Genomic DNA, 19,059 nt, shown 5'->3' with positions numbered 1-19,059 from the left:
TGCTGATGCTTTTGCCCTCTTCTGTATATCTAAGGATCTCAAAATTTATTCTGCTTTGAGGTGATTTAGCTTTTCCTTTTTCTACATTCACCCTTCTCAGGTTTGATCTAGGGTGTTCCTTATGTAATTAAAATGGTCCGTGAAAGTGTTGTAATATATGAAGACCTCACTTCCCACTTTAAAGTTCTTCTAGCCCTTTAAAGGAACACCTTTGTTTACATCCTACGTAAAAAAAAAAAAGTTCTGATATAGTTATAAGATAGCACTGCGTTGTTTAAATTGAGGTGAAACGCATATAACATGAAATTGACCATTTCAAAGTAAACAATGCAGTGGCATTTAGTACACGTACAATATTGTCCAGCCATCACCTCTCTCAAGTTCCAAAACGTTTCCATGATGCCAAAATAAAACCCTGTACCCACTAAGCAGTCACTCCCTGTTATGCGTTGAATTGTATCCCCACCTCGCCCTCAAGAAAACAGATTCTTTAAGGTTCTACTCCCCAGAATTTCAGAATGCTGTCTTCTTTGGATAGAGGGTTGTTGCAGATGTGATTAGTTAAATTGAGATGAGGTCATACTGGAGTAGAGTGGACTGCTAATCCAGTATGACTGGTATTCGAATAAGAGGACAGTCTTGTGAAGACAGAGACATGCTGAGAGATTGCCATATGACTACAAAGGCAGAGAATGGAATTATGCAGCTTGAAGACAGGGAACATCTAAGGTCAAACATGGTAGGCAAACCAGCAGAAGGTAGGACTAAGCAAGGAAAGATACCCTACGGGTTTCAGAGGGAATATATCCCCACTGACACCTTGATTTTGGACTTCTTGCCTTCAGAAGCGTGCGACAATCAATTTTTGTTGTTTTCAGTCCCTTATAATGACAGCCCCAAGAAACTGATACGCCCATGTTCCCTCCTGCTCTCAGCCCCTGCAACCTGGTATTACATAGAAAAGGAGTCCTACAGTTAAGTGACCCTTTGTGGCTGATTTTTTTCACTTAGCAAAAGGTTTCTGAGGCTCATTCATATTGTAAGGTACCAGGACTTTATTTTTATGGCTGAATACTTCTACATTGTATGGGTGTATCACAAGTTGTTTATCTGTTCATCTGCTGGCGGATATTTGGGTTGTTTTTATCTTTTGCCTGTTATAAATAGTTCTGCTATGAATATTTGTGTACAAGCTTTTTTTTTTTTTTTCTTTTTGAGTACCTATTTTCAATTTTGAGGGTCACATACCCAAGAGAGAAATTGCTGGGTCATATGGTAATTCTATGCTTATATTTCTGAGGATACATACATAGCATTTTATTTATAACTTTTCTCTTAACCTTACTTTATAAACAGTTACCACATTTTATTGACATTATCTTCATGAGTATAGTTTTACTAACTATCCATAAAATAATAAGATAACAAACATTTACTAAGTTTCTACTCTATGCTAGATATTCCTTCCCATTTGTATAAATTTAGGAAATTTTCAGGCATCAGTCTCATTGCAACAGCTCGGTGAATCAGTCACTATTGTTATCTCCATTTTACAGATGAGAGAATCAAGAGTTAGAAAGTGTACATTAACTGACCGGTTTCTCAGATACACTCTGGCAGAGGTAGTGTTCAAATCTTTTGTCTCGAGCTCTAAATCATATGCTCTTGCCTAGTGCACTTCACTCTAAATGCCCACCTTATTGACAGACCAGGCATTAATAAAGGATTTCCTACTCTATGTGTTTCCAGTGATTGGTATGTTCTGTGTCACTGCAGGAAGAATTTAAGACTTAACAAGTTTCATCCATGCAGCTTGAACTTTTTCAATGAAATTGATCCAGTCTGTTTGGTTTCTTTGATTACATTATCCCTGTCCCAGAACAATGACTTTTGTTGGTTAAACTTGACACTCGTAGGGCTATGGGTTTGATCCATTAAAGCACATCCCTGTACACAGAATCTATGTCCATTCGCAACCTACTCCTATCATTGCTGCTAAGAAATAGAGCAGAATTACATAAGTGGGTTAAGACAAAAGCAAACTATTTCTAAAAAACAATTGACCTTTTGATTGCACCTGTTTTTCAAGACTACCCCTAGTGTATGACCCTTTCTTCAATTCCACATGCTTTAGACCAGTTCTGTCCAACAGAACTTTCTGTAATGATGAAAGTGCTGTGCAGTTTTGCACTGTCTAATATTCTGTCTCCTAGCCAGCTGAAATGTGCCGAACGAATGTTACTGAGGAACTAAATTTTTGATTTAATTGTATTTAAATTTAAATAACCGCATCTGGCTAATAGCTAACATACTGGACAATGTAACTTTAGAATTTTTCTGTTTCTACTAGATTTATATGTCCTCGTAAGCTGGCCTCTTCAAGGTCCCAGAATAGTTAACTCTGTATGTTCCTAAAATGAAATCCAAATTTTGGTTTTACGGATAGTGATATCTTAGGTACGCATCTTTCCTTCAGTGTGATACTGTAACCTGCATTTAGATAAAAATGTGTTGTTCTAAACAAATCATATGAATATAATGTTTTATTGCATTGTAAGGCTTTACATCTTGTAACATTTAAACAAATGGATACATTTGATGAATAAGTTGAAAAATGGAAAACCTGAGTTTTAACTCCAGTTGCACAGCAGTCACTTCCCCAACCCCTGTCTTCATGCCTCATCTGTCAAGTGAGTGGTTTGGTTTGGGCACCTCATTAGACCTGATCAATTGGAGCATGCTTTTTCCTTTGTCTCCTCTACTGTCATCGTACGACGCGTACACCTCAGTCTGCATCCTAGGAAACCCCCATTCCCTAAATCTCTGGTCTCTCTGGGATAACATAAACTCTGGAATGTGTCTCTCAGCTTTGGCGAATAGGACAGATGTTCTCTGCACTCCATTCGTTTATGGAGTAAAGTTTGTCTTGATCTCATCCTCTCCTGAATATTGCAGGATGAAGCAATTTCCTTTGAAACATCTGAGTCAATTAGGGAAAATTGTTTGTGTTTTATTTTGTTGACTCCCATAAGCAAATACAAAAAAATATGCTACTTCGAAATGTCAATGCCAGGAATATTCCGTCTTATACATTTTAATTCGGTTAGGAGACACATGTTTAACCAAGGCTGTAAGCAGAAAATCTTCCATAAAGATCATTAAGTATGAAAATATATAAATGTATTAAACAATCTATGCCAATTCCAGAAGCACAGGGTAAACTACATTTTAAAACTGTTCTTTGTTCTGAACAGAGGAAACATTAGCAACTTTCTCTCTCTCCTAAGAACGTGTATTGCAACATAGCCATTATCTGCACATTTTATACTTCCAGCATGAAGTAGTAAGTAAGGCTTTGGGATGGACTGCAGATCTGTATTTAGTTAATAATAATTTCTACGAAAGAACTTTCTTTCATATAACTATATATCCAAACTGTTTCAGCAACAGATTGATTTCTAGACTGCTTGCGTTTTCACAGAATTTTAAGAATTCACACCCCACAGACTTTATGAAGTTCCCTTTAAACCAAAGTTGTAACATACAGGAATGGATGGCTCCCAGATATTTTAGAATAGGTTTCAGTATAAAGTTAAGATATGAAATTCTATATAAGTGGAATATGTACCAGAGGAAGAAAAGATGAAAAAATAAAGATGAGACTCTCTTTGTTTCTATACTTGTGTCCTCCCCGCAAAGGAAAATAAATAATAATATAAAATAAAATAATACTATGCTATAAAATACACTACAGTCACATAATATAATAAAATAAAAATGATAAGTAACATAAAACTACCCTGAGTCTGAGTGTTTACATTGTGCAATGGGAGTTATAGCTATAGAATCTGTTATCAATTTCAATTATCTACCTTTAAGGTTTTTTTCTGAAAAAGGATTTATTCCAAGAAGTTCTCCTGCCAAAGCAGGAAGGCATATGTATGGTGGTCACACCCACGTCACATCCTGAGTTTCATAGATAGGCCGCTAATTGTAAAATGCCTTTTGAAAAACATGCAGGCTAACACCATTTTCTCTGTTGACACTCTATGTAAAAATACATGAAAATAAAGTTTGGGTTAATAAATGTCCCACGGAGATTTTAAAACTTTACTTCCTTTGCATTGGTTAGTTTAATGTTGTGAAATAATCCTAAAACACACTTCCCGGAAAGGGCCCAAGCAAGTCTATGCATACATAAGTGGGCCAAGCCTCCGTGATCCATTGCATATGGATGCTTGAGTTAATTAACATGATGTTATAATGCAAAAGAAAAGTTGGATCTTCACTGTGCCCTTTGGGTTACTACTTTAAAGGTAGAAAAGACATAGGAGATGAATAATAGACCGAATATGAAAACATTTCATTGAGTTTTTCATTATAGTAAAAACATCTCAGTGGAGAGATAAAAGTCATTCACTAAATTCGCCAAAATGGAGATGTGATTGTTGGAACAGTTTAGTCACTTTATAATTCATTTTGCACTGATCTCTTTTTTGAAATCTGAGCACAAGCAAAAAAAGAAATCCTTACTTTCATAATACAGTGGGAGGACACAGAAAATGGTCTTTATTTCCAGACATTGTAGATTATGAGTTTCATTCTGACAATTATTTTGAGCAGAGAAATGGCAGTATCTGCTATTAAAAGGAAATTAACTCCCAAATTGCAATTACCACATTAACTTTAGTTAGTATTACAATAGGGGAAAATCATTCTCTAAATATTTGTCTCGGGATGTGCCTCTTTTCCATTCAGCCAATTTAGCTCTTGCCTTCAAATGTCAAAGCCATCTGTAATTGCTTTTATCAAGGCTGACAAAGTCGTGTGACTGACCAGTCAACTTAAGAGCACAGAAAATGTATAAACTGAGTTTCTAGTTAATTAGACTATTTCATCAACTAGTTCTCTGGTGCCACGAAAATATTTAAAATGTTTAAACTTTTGCAGGCTTGCCAAGTGTAGCAACAAAACTATCCTGGAAAAAAAAGGTATTGTATGAAAAGAGTATTACAACTATTTTTAGCTAAAGACATCCATAGCTGATGGGTATGGAGAACAGAGAATGGAAAATTCTCCATTATTCTGAATAACGTGGGTTAATACTTACTGAAGACCTGAACCAAACTCACTTATCCAGGTGAGTTCAGTAATTAGGCAGATAAAGAATGGGTCCCCATTTGCGAACACAGGACATAACCCTGGTCTACACATGTGGCCCTTCTCTTTTCAATCAGTGCAACAGCAGTGCCACTGCAGAGGTTGGCTATTTTGGGCAAAGTGTTGTAAGATTCTGGAGTGATGAGAAAACTCCCACTCTTGTTAGAATCTAATCCTCCCTTGCCAGGAAACTGAGTTTAAGCCTTAATGGAGAGATTGCAAAATGCTAGTGGTTCTTGGCTCCAGGAAAAAAAAAAAAAAAAATTGTAATAATTGGTTGCACTTTAATCAAATACTGATGAGTGGATAAAAGCTGCTACGACCTGGGAATGTTTTTCTTTCCTTAAGGCAGCTGGTTCCAAGAGAATATAGTTTCAGGAGCAGAGTAGTTTGGGGCTAAGAGATGATATTTTGAGAGACCGAGTCAGGAAATTGCCCCTGAAGAATGAAGAAAGCAGCAATGATGAGGGACCACTTGGCAATAAACAGAAAGGTACAACTTGTTGCTGAATTGTGATATTCTTGATCTGCTCTTCTCCAAGTAATGTTGAGTTGGTGGTGTAGGTATGCACTGAATTAACCCACCTTGGGCAGAATATTCAGATCAATTAAATGTATCTTCCACACCCTCCTACCACTTGTCTTTGTTCTACCCAGCTATCACCAATCTTCTATATCTGGTTGTGTTGCCCTTAAATTTTCAATCATGGCAAGGCTCGGTTCTGTACTCTAAACTTAGCTTTCCTTTTCTCCGCATCACAGCTCGCCCTGTTCAGTCCTCTGGTCATTGCTAAGAGGACATTTGTTTATTACACAAATTCTACTTGAGTTTTGAATGATCCTTACAGCCTAATTCCTTGATGATCCCATGGATGTTCATAATTTAAAATAGGTCAGTAGACAATCCAAACGATTCCTGCATTTCTCTTTTCTTATTTTTGACCTTTGGAGCTTTCTGGATACATCTAAATGATAGTAAATCTTTGGGAAAACGGTTTTGGATGGACTAAAATTTGTTTTGCCTTGTGTTTTTTTTTGCTACAGTTCAAGTTAAAGAACATGGTAGGTGTTCAGTCTGTCTAAAGCAAAAATACTTGACACATACACAGCTGTTATTCCCTTACATTCCCATGTGAGATAGCATCAATCCATCTCAGCACTCATTCTCTCTGAATTCAGATGAAGCCTTAAGAGTCCTTCTCAACCCAGCCTTTCAGGCAACCACTAATGGATCATCAGAAGTTGCCACCCCTGCTTCTAGTGTTATAGTGGGGTGTGTGTGTGTGTGTGTATGTGTGTGTGTGTGTGTGTGTAGTTGAATGGTTGAAGCAAAGAAAGGAACCTATATATGCCTACACCCTTTTCCCCTTCACTAGGACTAAATGTTACAACTAACTGCTATATCAACTCCATCACAGAGATGGAGATGTTTTTAAGACTAAACTAACTATATGAGTATGATTTGAATTTCAGGATATGATTTCCTGGAGAGAATAGAACAGAATGGGTATTGTGTATGACTGAAGCAAAAAAAAAAAAAAAAAAAAAATGTTATGAAATGGGTCTTTGAATGAATTGTTCACTTCTCCATCCCTCTTGATCAACATAAGGGTCCATATATTAATATGCTTGATATATTAGCACATGTCGGTTCTTATTCAAAATCTATCACTTTTGGCCTTCCCTGGTGGCGCAGTGGTTGAGAGTCCACCTGCCGCTGCAGGGGACGTGGGTTCGTGCCCCGGTCCGGGAGGATCCCACGTGCCGCGGAGCGGCTGGGCCCGTGAGCCATGGCCGCTGAGCCTGCGCGTCCGGAGCCTGTGCTCCGCGATGGGAGAGGCCACAACAGTGAGAGGCCCGTGTAATGCAAAAAAAAAAAAAAAAAAAGAAAAAAAGAAAAAAGATATAAACAATCCATCACTTTTAAAACACCTATATATACTCTTAAACTATCCTAAATAGAAATATATTAAATGTATTTTCTTAAATATTTTCTAATTCATTATGAACTGAGTTCTCAGTTGATACCAAAGAATTTCAATTCTTACTTCAATATTTGTAAGTAAAGATGCGAGGTGAAAGATGATGTTTGAGAATGTGTAATAATTTTATTCCTGTTAATTATGCTATTATCTTGATCTTTTTTTATTTTTAACTTTTTATTATGAGAGCTTTCAAACACAAAGTAGAATATAATGCAATACACATCAATGCGCCCATCATAGAACTTCATCAATTGTCATCATTTTGCTAATCTTGCAGAAACAAGTGTTAATTATAATCAGAGATAAAACAGGACTCAAACTTCATGGAAAAGAGTAAAATATACTTTTTTACCAACAGTCAAATGGTGAATTGGGACAGAATCATTGCATGGTGCAACATGGTAAAGTAAATAGAGGGTTAATGTCCTTAATGGAAGCATGCATCTTGCATGAAAGGAGGAGGGACATATTTTATAGGCCCCTCTTCAAGCTGCAGGAAGAATCAGGACCACAGCTACATTTGCCTATTGTATTCTTAGATTATGAAGTTAAAGAGAACAGCAGAATCACTCTGTTGTAACAGCAGATCAGTGGATTATGTTACTTATAGTCAGTCTCTAAAATATTCCTTTGACACTGAGAAGCTGAAGAAGGCTAATGAATCACCTATTTTAAATTGTAGCTTTTGCTTTTCATGTATGTTTAAACTTAAGACCTGTCTTTTAATAAGCTTCTATTGAAATATACATTTGTGTGATAATTCTAAGTTTTTAATATAAATATTCAATAGTTTCGATAAAGAATTCTGGTTTTTTTCCTGCTACAGTCCCTTCTTATCCAAATTGCTAATATGCTGTGTTACTTAGGCCTGCCAGTACTGAGTAAGTTAAGAGGAAGAGGGCAGGAAGACTTCTGTCTTTGCTGTCATCTGGCTTTTGTTACTCCTTTAAAACAAGGTCTCTTTAAATCAATCTAAATTTTTCCTTTAGGTTTTTTCCACTTAAGCAGAATATCTTTGGGACATTTTTTTTTAACATCTTAATTGGAATATAATTACTTTACAATGTTGTGTTAGTTTCTGTTGTATAACAAAGTGAATCAGCTATATGGATACATATATCACCATATACCCTCCTTCTTGTGTTTCCCTCCCACCCTCTCTTTCCCAACCCTCTAGGTGGTCACACAGCACTGAGCTGATCTCCCTGTGCTATGCGGCTGCTTCCCACTAGCGATCTATTTTACATTTGATAGTGTATATACGTCCATGCCACTCTCTAACTTCATCCCAGCTTACCCTTCCTTCCCACCCCTCGTATCCTCAAGTCCATTCTCTACGTCCACATCTTTATTCCTGTCCTGCCCCTAGGTTCTTCAGAACCTTTCCTTTTAAAAAAAATTCTCTATATATGTGTTAGCATATGGTATTTTTCTCTTTCTGACTTACTTCACTCTGTATGACAGACTCTAGGTCCATCCACCTCACTACAAATAACTCAATTTTGTTTCTTTTTATAGCTGAGTAATATTCCATTGAATATATGTGCCACATCTTCTTTAACCACTCATCTGTCGATGGACACCTAGGTTGAATCCATGTCCTGGGTATTGTAAATAGTGCTTCAATGAACATTGTGGTACATGTCTCTTTTTGAATTATGGTTTTCTCAGAGATCTGCCCAGTAGTCGGATTGCTGGGTCATATGCTAGTTTTATTTTTAGTTTTTTAAGGAACCTCCATATGGTTCTCCATAGTGGCTGTATCAATTTACATTACCACCGACAGTGCAAGAGGGTTCCCTTTACTCCACACCCTCACCAGCATTTGTTGTTTGTAGATTTTTTGATGATGGCCATTCTGATGGTGTGAGGTGATACCTCATTGTAGTTTTGATTTGCATTTCCCTAACGATTAGTGATGTTGAGTATCCTTTCATATGTTTGTTGGCAATCTGTATATCTTCTTTGGAGAAATCTCTATTTAGGTCTTCTGCCCATTTTTGGATAGGGTTGATTTTTTTCATATTGAGCTTCACGAGCTGCTTGTATATTTTGGAGACTAATCCTCTGTCAGTTGCTTTCTTTGAACATATTTTCTGCCATTCTGCAGGTAGTCTTTTCATCTTGTTTATGTTTTCCTTTGCTGTGCAAAAGCTTTTGTTTCATTAGGTCCCATTTGTTTATTTTTGTTTTTATTTTCATTTCTTTAGGATGTGGGTCAAATAGGATCTTGCTGTGATGTATGTCCTAAAGTGATCTGCATATGTTTTCCTCAAAGAGTTTTACAATGTCTGGCCTTACATTTAGGTCTTTAATCTATTATACGTATGGTTTTTGCATGGTGTTAGGGAGTGTTCTAATTTCATTCTTTGACATGTAGCTGTCCACTTTTCCCAGCACCACTTATTGAAGAGGCTGTCTTTTCTCCATTGTATACTCTTGCCTCATTTATCAAAGGTAAGGTGACCATATGTGCATGGGTTTATCTCTGGGCTTTCTTTTTTCTTCCTGTTCCATTGATCTAAATTTCTGATTTTATGCCAGTACCATACTGTCTTCATTATTATAGCTTTGTAGTACAGTCTGAATTCAGGGAGCCTGATTCCTCCAGCTCTGTTTTTACTTCTCATGATTGCTTTGGCTATTCGGGGTCTTTTGTGGGTCCATAGAAATTGTGAAATTTTTTGTTCTAGTTCTGTGAAAAATGCCATTGGTAGTTTGATAGGGATTACATTGAATCTGTAGATTGCTTTGGGTGGTATGGTCATTTTCACAGTGTTGATTCTTCCAGTCCAAGAACATGGTATATCTCTCCATCTGTTTGTATCATCTTTAATTTCTTTCATCAGTGTCTTATCATTTACTGCATACAGGTCTTTTGTCTCCTTAGGAAGGTTTGTTCCTGGGTATTTTATTCTTTTTGTTCCAATAGTAAATGGGAATGTTTCCTTAATTTCTCTTTCAGATTTTTTGTTGTTAGTGTATAGGAATGTAAGAGATTTCTGTGCATTAAGTTTTTATCCTGCTGCTTTACCAAATTCATTGATTAGCTCTAGTAGTTTTCTAGGTGTGTCTTTAGGATTTTCTATGTATAGTATCATGTCATTTGTAAACAGTGACAGCTTTACTTCTTCTTTTCCAATTTGTATTTCTTTTATTTCTTTTTCTCCTCTGATTGCTGTGGCTAAAACTTCCAAACCTATGTTGGATAAGAGTGGTGAGAGTGGACAACCTTGTCTTCTTCCTGATCTTAGAGGAAATGGTTTCATTTTTTCACCACTGAGAACGTTTTTGGCTGTGGGTTTGTCATATATGGCCTTTATTATGTTGAGGTAGTTTCCCTCCATGCCTATGTTCTGCAGAGTTTTTATCATAAATGGCTGTTGAATTTTGTCAAAAGATTTTTCTGCATCTACTGAGATTATCATATGGTTTTTATCCTTCAGTTTGTTAATGAGATTGAACTGCGTATATTGAAGAATCCTTGCATTCCTGGGATAAACCACACTAGATCATGGTGTATGATGCTTTTAATGGGCTGTTTAATTCTGCTTGCTAATACTTTGTTGAGGACTTTTGCATCTATGTTCATCAGTTACATTGGCCTGTAGTTTTCTTTTTTTGTGACATCTTTGCCTGGTTTTGGTATCAGGGTGATGGTGGACTCATAGAATGAGTTTGGGAGTGTTCCTCCCTCTGCTATATTTTGGAAGAGTTTGAGAAGAATAGGTGTTAGCTCTTCTCTAAATGTTTGATAGAATTTGCCTGTGAAGCCATCTGTTTCTGGACATTTGTTTGTTGGAAGATTTTTAATCACACTTTCAATTTCAGTGCTTGTGACTGGTCTGTTCATATTTTCTATTTCTTCCTGGTTCAGTCTCAGCAGGTTGTGTATTTCTAAGAATTTGTCCATTTTTTCCAGCTTGTCCATTTTATTGGCATAGAGTTGTTGCTTGTAGTAATCTCTCATGATCCTTTGTATTTCTGCAGTGTCAGTTGTTACTTCTCCTTTTTCATTTATAGTTCTGTTGATTTGAGTCTTCTCCCCCCCCCCTTTTTTTTTGATGAGTCTGGCTAATGGTTTATCAATTTTGTTTATCTTCTCAAAGAACCAGCTTTTAGTTTTATTGATCTTTGCTATCGTTTCCTTCATTTATTTTTCATTTATTTCTGATCTGATCTTTATGATTTCTTTCCTTCTGCTAAACTTGGGGGGTTTTTGTTCTTTCTCTAATTGCTTTAGGTGCAAGGTTAGGTTGTTTATTCAAGATGTTTTCTGTTTCTTAAGGTAGGATTGTATTGCTATAAACTTCCCTCTTAGAACTGCTTTTGCTGCTTCCCTTAGATTTTGGGTCGTCGTGTCTCCATTGTCATTTGCTTCTAAGTATTTTTTGATTTCCTCTTTGATTTCTTCAGTGATCACTTCGTTATTAAATAGTGTATGGTTTAGCCTCCATGTGTTTGTATTTTTTATAGATCTTTTCCTGTAATTTATATCTAGTCTCATAGCGTTGTGGTCGGAAAAGATACTTGATACAATTTCAATATTCTTAAATTTACCAAGGCTAGATTTGTGACCCAAGATATGATCTCTCCTGGAGAATGTTCCATGGGCACTTGAGAAAAATGTGTATTCTGTTGTTTTTGGGTGGAATGTCCTATAAATATCAATTAAGTCCATCTAGTTTAATGTATCATTTACAACTTGTGTTTCCTTATTTATTTTCATTTTGGATGATCTGTCCATTGGTGAAAGTGGGGTGTTAAAGTCCCCTAATATGATTGTGTTACTGTCAATTTCCCCTTTTATGGCTGTTAGTATTTGCCTTATGTATTGAGGTGCTCCTATGTTGGGTGCATAAATATTTACAATTGTTATATCTTCTTCATGGATTGATCCCTTGATCATTATGTGGTGTTCTTCTTTGTCTCTTGTAATAGTCTTTATTTTAAACTCTATTTTGTCTGACATGAGAATTGCTACTCCAGCTTTCTTCTGATTTCCATTTTCATGGAATATCTTTTTCCATCCCCTCACTTTCAGTCTGTATGTGTCCCTAGGTCTGAAGTGGGTCTCTTGTAGACAGCATATATATGGGTCTTGTTTTTGTATCCATTCAGCCAGTCTGTGTCTTTTGGTGGGAGCAATTAATCCATTTACATTTAAGGTAATTATCGATATGTATGTTCCTATTACCATTTACTTTATTGTTTTGAGTTTGTTCTTGTAGGTCTTTTCCTACTCTTGTTTCTTGCCTAGAGAAGTTCCTTTAGCATTTGTTGTAAAGCTGGTTTGGTGGTGCTGAACTCTCTCAGTTTTTGCTTGTCTCTAAAGGTTTTAATGTCTTCATCAAATCTGAATGAGATCCTTGCTGGGTAGAGTAATCTTGGTTGCAGGTTTTTCTCCTTCATCACTTTAAATATGTCCTGCCACTCCCTTCTGGCTTTCAGAGTTTCTGCTGAAAGATCAGCTGTTTACCTTATGGGGATTCCCTTGTGTGTTGTTATTTGTTGTTTTTCCCTTGCTGTTTTTAATATGTTTTCTTTGTATTTAATTTTTGATAGTGTGATTAATATGTGTCTTGGCATGTTTCTCCTTGGATTTATCCTGTATGGGACTCTCTGTGCTTCCTGGACTTGATTAACTATTTCCTTTCCCATATTAGGGAAGTTTTCAACTATAATCTCTTCAAATATTTTCTCAGTCCCTTTCTTTTTCTCTTCTTCTTCTGGGACCCCTGTAATTCGAATGTTGATGTGTTTAATGTTGTCCCAGAGGTCTCTGAGACTGTCCTCAGTTCTTTTCATTCTTTTTTCTTTATTCTGCTCTCCAGTAGTTATTTCCACTATTTTATCTTCCAGGTCACTTACCCGTTCTTCTGCCTCAGTTATTCTGCTATTGATCCCATCTAGAGTATTTTTAATTTCATTTATTGTGTTGCTCATCATTGCTTGCTTCCTCTTTATTTCTTCTAGGTCTTTATTAAATGTTTCTTGCATTTTCTCTATTCTATTTCCAAGAATTTGGATCATCTTTACTATTATTATTCTGAATTCTTTTTCAGGTAGACTGCCTATTTCCTCTTCGTTTGTTAGGTCTGGTGGGTTTTTACATTGCTCCTTCGTCTGCTGTGTGTTTTTCTGTCTTTTAATTTTGCTCACTGTGTTTGGGGTCTCCTTTTTGCAGACTGCAAGTTCGTAGTTCCCATTGTTTTTGGTGTCTGTCCCCAGTGGCTAAGGTTGGTTCAGTGGGTTGAGTAGATTTCCTCATTGAGGCGACTGGTGGCTGTGTTCTGGTGGATGAGGCTGGATCTTGTCTTTCTGGTGGGCAGGTCCACGTCTGATGGTGTGCTTTGGGGTGTCTGTAGCCTTTTTATGATTTTAGGCAGCCTCTCTGCCAATGGATGGGGCTGTAGTCCTTTCTTGCTAGTTGTTGCGCATAGTGTGTCCAGCACTGTAGCTTTCTGGTCATTGACTGAAGCTGGGTCTTGGTGTTGAGATGGAGATCTCTGGGAGATTTTCGCTGTTTGATATTACGTGGAGCTGGGAGGTCTCTTGTGGACTAGTGTCCTGAAGTTCATTCTCCCACCTCAAAGACAGAGCCCTGACGCCTGTCTGGAGCACCAAGAACCTTTAACCCACATGGCTCAGAATAAAAGGGAGAAAAAATACAAAGGAAAGAAAGAAAGGAAGGAAGGAAGGAAAGAAGGAAGGAAGGGAGGAAGGAAGAGAGGAAGGAACAGAGGAAGGAAGGGAGGAAGAAAGGGAGGAAGGAAAGAAGAAAGAAAGAAAGAAGATAAAATAAAGTAGGATAAAATAAAGTTATTAAAATAAAAACTAATTATTAAGAAGAAAAATTTTAAAAAGTAAAAAAAAAAAAAAATGAGAAGGTCAGAATCCTAGGTCAAATGGTGAAAGCAAAGCTATACAGACAAAATCTCACACAGCAGCACACACATGCACACTCACAAAAACAGGAAAAGGGGAAAATAATAATATATCTTGCCCCAAAGTCCACCTCCTCAACTTGGGATGATTCGCTGTCTATTCAGGTTTTCCACAGTTGCAGGGCACTTCAAGTTGATTGTGGAGCTTTAATCTGCTGCTTCTGAGGCTGCTGGGAGACACCTCCCCCTCTCCTCTTTGTTCGCACAGCTCCTGGGGTTCAGCTTTGGACCTGGCCCTGCCTCTGCACATAGGTCACCTGAGGGTGTCTGCCCTTCGCTCAGATATGACGGGGTTAAAGGAGCAGCTGATTCGGGGGCTCTGGCTCAGGCCGGGGGGAGGGAGGGGTATGGATGCCCGGCGAGCCTGCAGCGGCAGAGGCCAGCGTGACGTTGCACCAGCCTGAGGCGCACTGTGCGTCCTCCCAGGGAAGTTGTCCCTGGATCCCAGGACCCTGGCAGTGACAGGCTGCACAGGCTCCCGGGAGGGGCAGTGTGGAGAGTGACCTGTGCTCATACACAGGCTTCTTGGTGGCGGCAGCAGCAGCCTTAGCATCTCATGCCTGTCTCTAGTGTCCACGCTGATAGCCGCAGCTTGCGCCCATTTCTGGAGCTCCTTTCTGTGGCACGCTTAATCCCCTCTCCTTGCGCCGCAGGAAGCAAAAAGGGAAGAAAAGGTCTCTTGCCTCTTCAGCAGGTCCAGGCTTCTCCTGGACTCCCTCCTGGATAGCCGTGGCACACTAGCCCCCTTCAGGCTTTGTTCACGCCGACAACCCCAGTCCTCTCCCGGTTTCTGACCAAAGCCTGAGACTTAGCTCCCAGCCCCAGCCTGTCCTGGCAGGTGAGCAGACAAGCCTCACGGGCTGGTGAGTGCTGGTCAGCACTGAACCTCTGTGGGAATCTCTCCGCTTTGCCCTCCGCACCCTGTTACTGTGCTCTCCTCCATGTCTCTGAAGCTTCCCCCTCCACCACCTGCAGTCTCCGCCCTTGAAGTGGCTTCCTAGTGTGTGGAGACCTTTCCTCCTTCACAGCTCCCTCCCACTGGAGCAGGTCCCATCCCTATTCTTTTGTCTCTGTTTATTCTTTTTTCTTTTGCCCTACCCAGGTATGTGGGGTGTTTCTTGCCTTTTGGAAGGTCTGAGGTATTCTGCCAGCATTCAGTGGGTATTCTATAGGAGCAGTTCCATGTGTAGATGTATTTCTGATGTATCTATGGGGAGGAAGGTGATCTCCGTGTCTTACTCTTCTGCCATCTTCTCCCGATCCTCAGTCATTGTGTTTTCATTGTCATTTGTTTTTAGGTTTGTTTTATTTTGTTTTTTTGCGGTATGCGGGCCTCTCACTGTTGTGGCCTCTCCCGTTGTGGAGCACAGGCTCCAGATGCACAGGCTCAGCGGCCATGGCTCACGGACCTAGCCACTCTGCAGCATGTGGGATCTTCCAGGACCGGGGCACGAACCCGTGTCCCCTGCATCAGCAGGTGGACTCTCAACCACTGCACCACCAGGGAAGCCCTCTAGGTATTTCTTGATTTCCTATTTGATGTCTTCACTTATCTCTCAGTTATTATATAGTATATTGTTTAGCCTTCATGTATTTTTATTTTTTACAGATTTTTTCCTGCAATTGATATCTAGTCTCATAGTGTCATAGTTGGAAAAGATACTTGACAAGATTTCAGTTTTCTTAAATTTACCACGGCTTTATTTGTGTCCCATGATATGATCTATCCTGGAGAATGTTCCATGAGCACTTGAGAAGAAAGTATATTCTGTTGTTTTTGGATGGAATGTCCTCTAAATATCAATTAAGTCCATCTTGTCTAATGTGTCATTTAAAGTTTGTTTTTCCTTATTTATTTTCATTTTGGATTATTTGTCCATTGGTGAAAATGAGGTGTTAAAGTCCCCTACTATTATTGTGTTACTGTCGATTTCCCCTTTTATGGCTGTTAGTATTTGCCTTATGTATTGAGGTGCTCCTTTGTTGGTTACCTAAATATTTACAATTCTTATATCTTCTTCTTTGATTGATCTCTTGATCATTATATAGTGCCCTTCTTTGTGTCTTGTAGTAGTCTTTATTTTCATGTCTATTTTGTCTGATATGAGAATTGCTACTCCAGCTTTCTTTTCATTTCCATTTTCATGGAATATCTTTTTCCATCCCCTCACTTTCAGTCTGTATGTGTCCCTAGGTCTGAAGTGGGTCTCTTGTAGATAGCATTTATATGGGTCTTGTTTTTGTATCCATTTAGGCAATCTATGTCTTTTGCTTGGAACATTTAATCCATTTACATTTAAGGTAATTATTGATATGTATGTTCCTATTACCATTTTCTTATTGTTTTGGGTTTGTTTTTGTAGGTCTTTTCATTCTCTTTTGTTTCCTGTTTTGTTTTTTTTTTTTAGCATTTGTTGTAAAGCTGGTTTGGTGGTGCTGAATTCTCTTAACTTTTGCTTGTCTGTAATGGTTTTAATTTCTCCATCGAATCTGAATGAGATCCTTGATGGGTAGAGTAATCTTGGTTGTAGGTTTTTTCCTTTTTTCACTTTAAATATGTCCTGCCACTCCCTTCTGGCTTGCAGAATTTCTGCTTGAAGTTCAGTTGTTAACCTTATGGGGATTCCCTTGTATGTTATTTGTTGCTTTTCCCTGCTGCTTTTAATTTTTTTTAATTTAATTTTTGATAGTTTGATTAATATGTGTCTTGGCATTTTTCTCCTTGGATTTATCCTCTTTGGGACTCTTTGTGCTTCCTGCACTTGATTGAGTATTTCCTTTCCCATATTAAGGTAGATTTCAACTATAATCTCTTCAAATATTTTCTCAGACCCTTTCTTTTTCTGTTTCTGTTTTTCTTATGGGAGCCCTATAATTCAAATATTGGTGTGTTTACTGTCCCAGAGGTCTCTGAGACTGTCCTCAATTCTTTTCATTCTTGTTCCTTACTCTGCTCTGTTGTAATTATTTTCACTATTTTATCTTGCATGTGACTTATCCATTCTTCTGCATGAGTTATTCTGCTATTGCTTCCTTCTAGATAGTTTTTAATTTCCTTTATTTTGTTGTTCATTTTTTGTTTTCTCTTTAGTTCTTCTAGGTCCTTGTTAAACGTTTCTTGTATTTTCTCCATTCTATTTCCAAGATTTTGGATCATCTTTACTATCATTACTCTGAGTTCTTTTTCAGGTAGACTGTCTATTTTCTCTTCATTTGTTTGGTCTGGTGGGCTTTTATGTTGCTTCTTCATCTGCTGCATATTTCTGTCTTCTCATTTTGTTTAACTTACTCTCTTTGGGGTCTTCTTTTTGAAGGCTGCAGATTTGTAGTTCCCATTGTTTTTGGTGTCTGCCCCCAGTCGGTGAGGTTGTTTCAGTGGCTTGTGTAGGCTTCCTGGTGGAGGGGACTGGTGCCTGTGTTTTGGTGGGTGGGGCTGGGTCTTGTCTTTCTGGTGGGCAGGACCACATCCGGTGGTGTGTTTTGGGGTGTCTGTGACTTTATTATGATTTTAGGCGGCCTTTCTGCTAATGGATGGGGTTGTGTTCCTGTCTTGCTAGTTGTTTGGCATGGGGTGTCCGGCACTGGAGCTTGCTGGCTGTTGGGTGGAGCTGGTTCTTAGTGTTGAGATGGAGATCTCTGGGAGAGGTCTCCCTGACTGATTTTACGAGGGACCAGGAGGTCTCAGGTGGGCCAGTATTCTAAACTCAGCTCTCCCACCTCAGAGGCTCAGGCCTGACACCAGGCCTGAGCACCAAGGCCCTGTCAGTCACACGGCTCAGAAGAAAAGGGAGAAAAAAAGAAAGAGAAAGAAAAAATTATTAAATTTTTTAAAAAATTATTAAAATTAAAAAAATAATGATAATAAAAAAGTAGAGAGCAACCAGACCAATAAACAAATCCACCAATGATAACAAGTGCTAGAAACTATACTAACATAAACATACAAATCAGAAAAATCAGTCACAGACACAAACCCCAAGTCCACAGTTGCTCCCAAAGTCCACCTCCTCAATTTGGGATGATTCGTTGTCTATTCAGGGATTCCGCAGATGCAGGGTACATGTAGTTGATTGTGGCGATTTAATCCGCTGCTCCTGAGGCTGATGGGAGAGATTTCCCTTTCTCTTCTTTGTTCGCACAGCTCCTGGGGTTCAACTTTGGATTTGGCCCCGCCTCTGCATGTAGGTCACTCTCAGGCATCTGTTCCCACCCAGACAGGATGGGGTTAAAGCAGCGGCTGAGTAAGGGGCTCTTGCTCACTCAGGCTGAGGGGAGGGAGGGGTACGGTAGTCATAATTGGAATGCAGATGAGCCTATGGTGGCAGAGGCCAGCATAATGTTGCAGCAGCCTGAGGCACACTGTGTGTCCTCCCGGGGAAGTTGTCCCTGGATCAGGGGACACTGGCAGTGGCGGGCTGCATAGTCTCCCGGGGCGGGGGGTTGCGGTGTGGATAGTGACCTGCGCTTGCACACAGGCTTCTTGGTGGCAGCAGCAGCGCTGGCGTTTCACGCTCATCTCTGCGGTCAGAGCTGATAGCTGTGGCTCGTGCCCATCTCTGGAGTTAGTTTAGGTGGTGCTCTGCCTTATTTGGGCACACTGGGAAGGAATCCCCTCTCCTCGCGCACCCTGAGACAATGGTCTCTTGCCTCTTCGGCAGCTCCAGACTTTTTCCCGGACTCCCTCCCGCCCAGCCGTGGTGCACTAGCCCCTTCAGGCTGTGTTCATGCTGCCAAACCCAGTCCTCTCCCTGGGATCCGACCTCCAAAGCCCGAGCCTCAGCTCCCAGCCCCCGTCCGCCCCGGCAGGTGAGCAGAAAAGCCTCTCGGGCTGGTGAGTGCCGGTCGGCACCAATCCTCCGTGCGGGAATCTCTCCACTTTGCCCTCCGCACCCCTGTTGCTGCGCTCTTCTCCATGGCTCTGAAGCTCCCCCACTCCGCCCGCCGCAGTCTCCACCCGTGAAGGGGCT

The 19,059-nt window shown here is 39.4% G+C and overlaps 1 protein-coding gene and 1 pseudogene across 22 annotated transcripts in view; one reads left to right on the top strand and one right to left on the bottom strand.

Moving 5' to 3' along the window:
- LRRC4C (leucine rich repeat containing 4C) overlaps window positions 1-19,059 on the top strand; it is a 1,217,033-nt gene that overhangs the window by 540,127 nt on the left and 657,847 nt on the right. The gene's annotated exons all lie outside the window — the stretch shown is intronic.
- LOC131759600 (small ribosomal subunit protein uS15-like) overlaps window positions 1-19,059 on the bottom strand; it is a 177,114-nt pseudogene that overhangs the window by 36,248 nt on the left and 121,807 nt on the right.

The sequence above is a fragment of the Kogia breviceps genome, chromosome 7 (assembly GCF_026419965.1).
Source record: "Kogia breviceps isolate mKogBre1 chromosome 7, mKogBre1 haplotype 1, whole genome shotgun sequence".
NCBI lineage: Eukaryota > Metazoa > Chordata > Mammalia > Artiodactyla > Physeteridae > Kogia > Kogia breviceps.
This window is presented reverse-complemented; position numbering and strand designations above follow the sequence as displayed.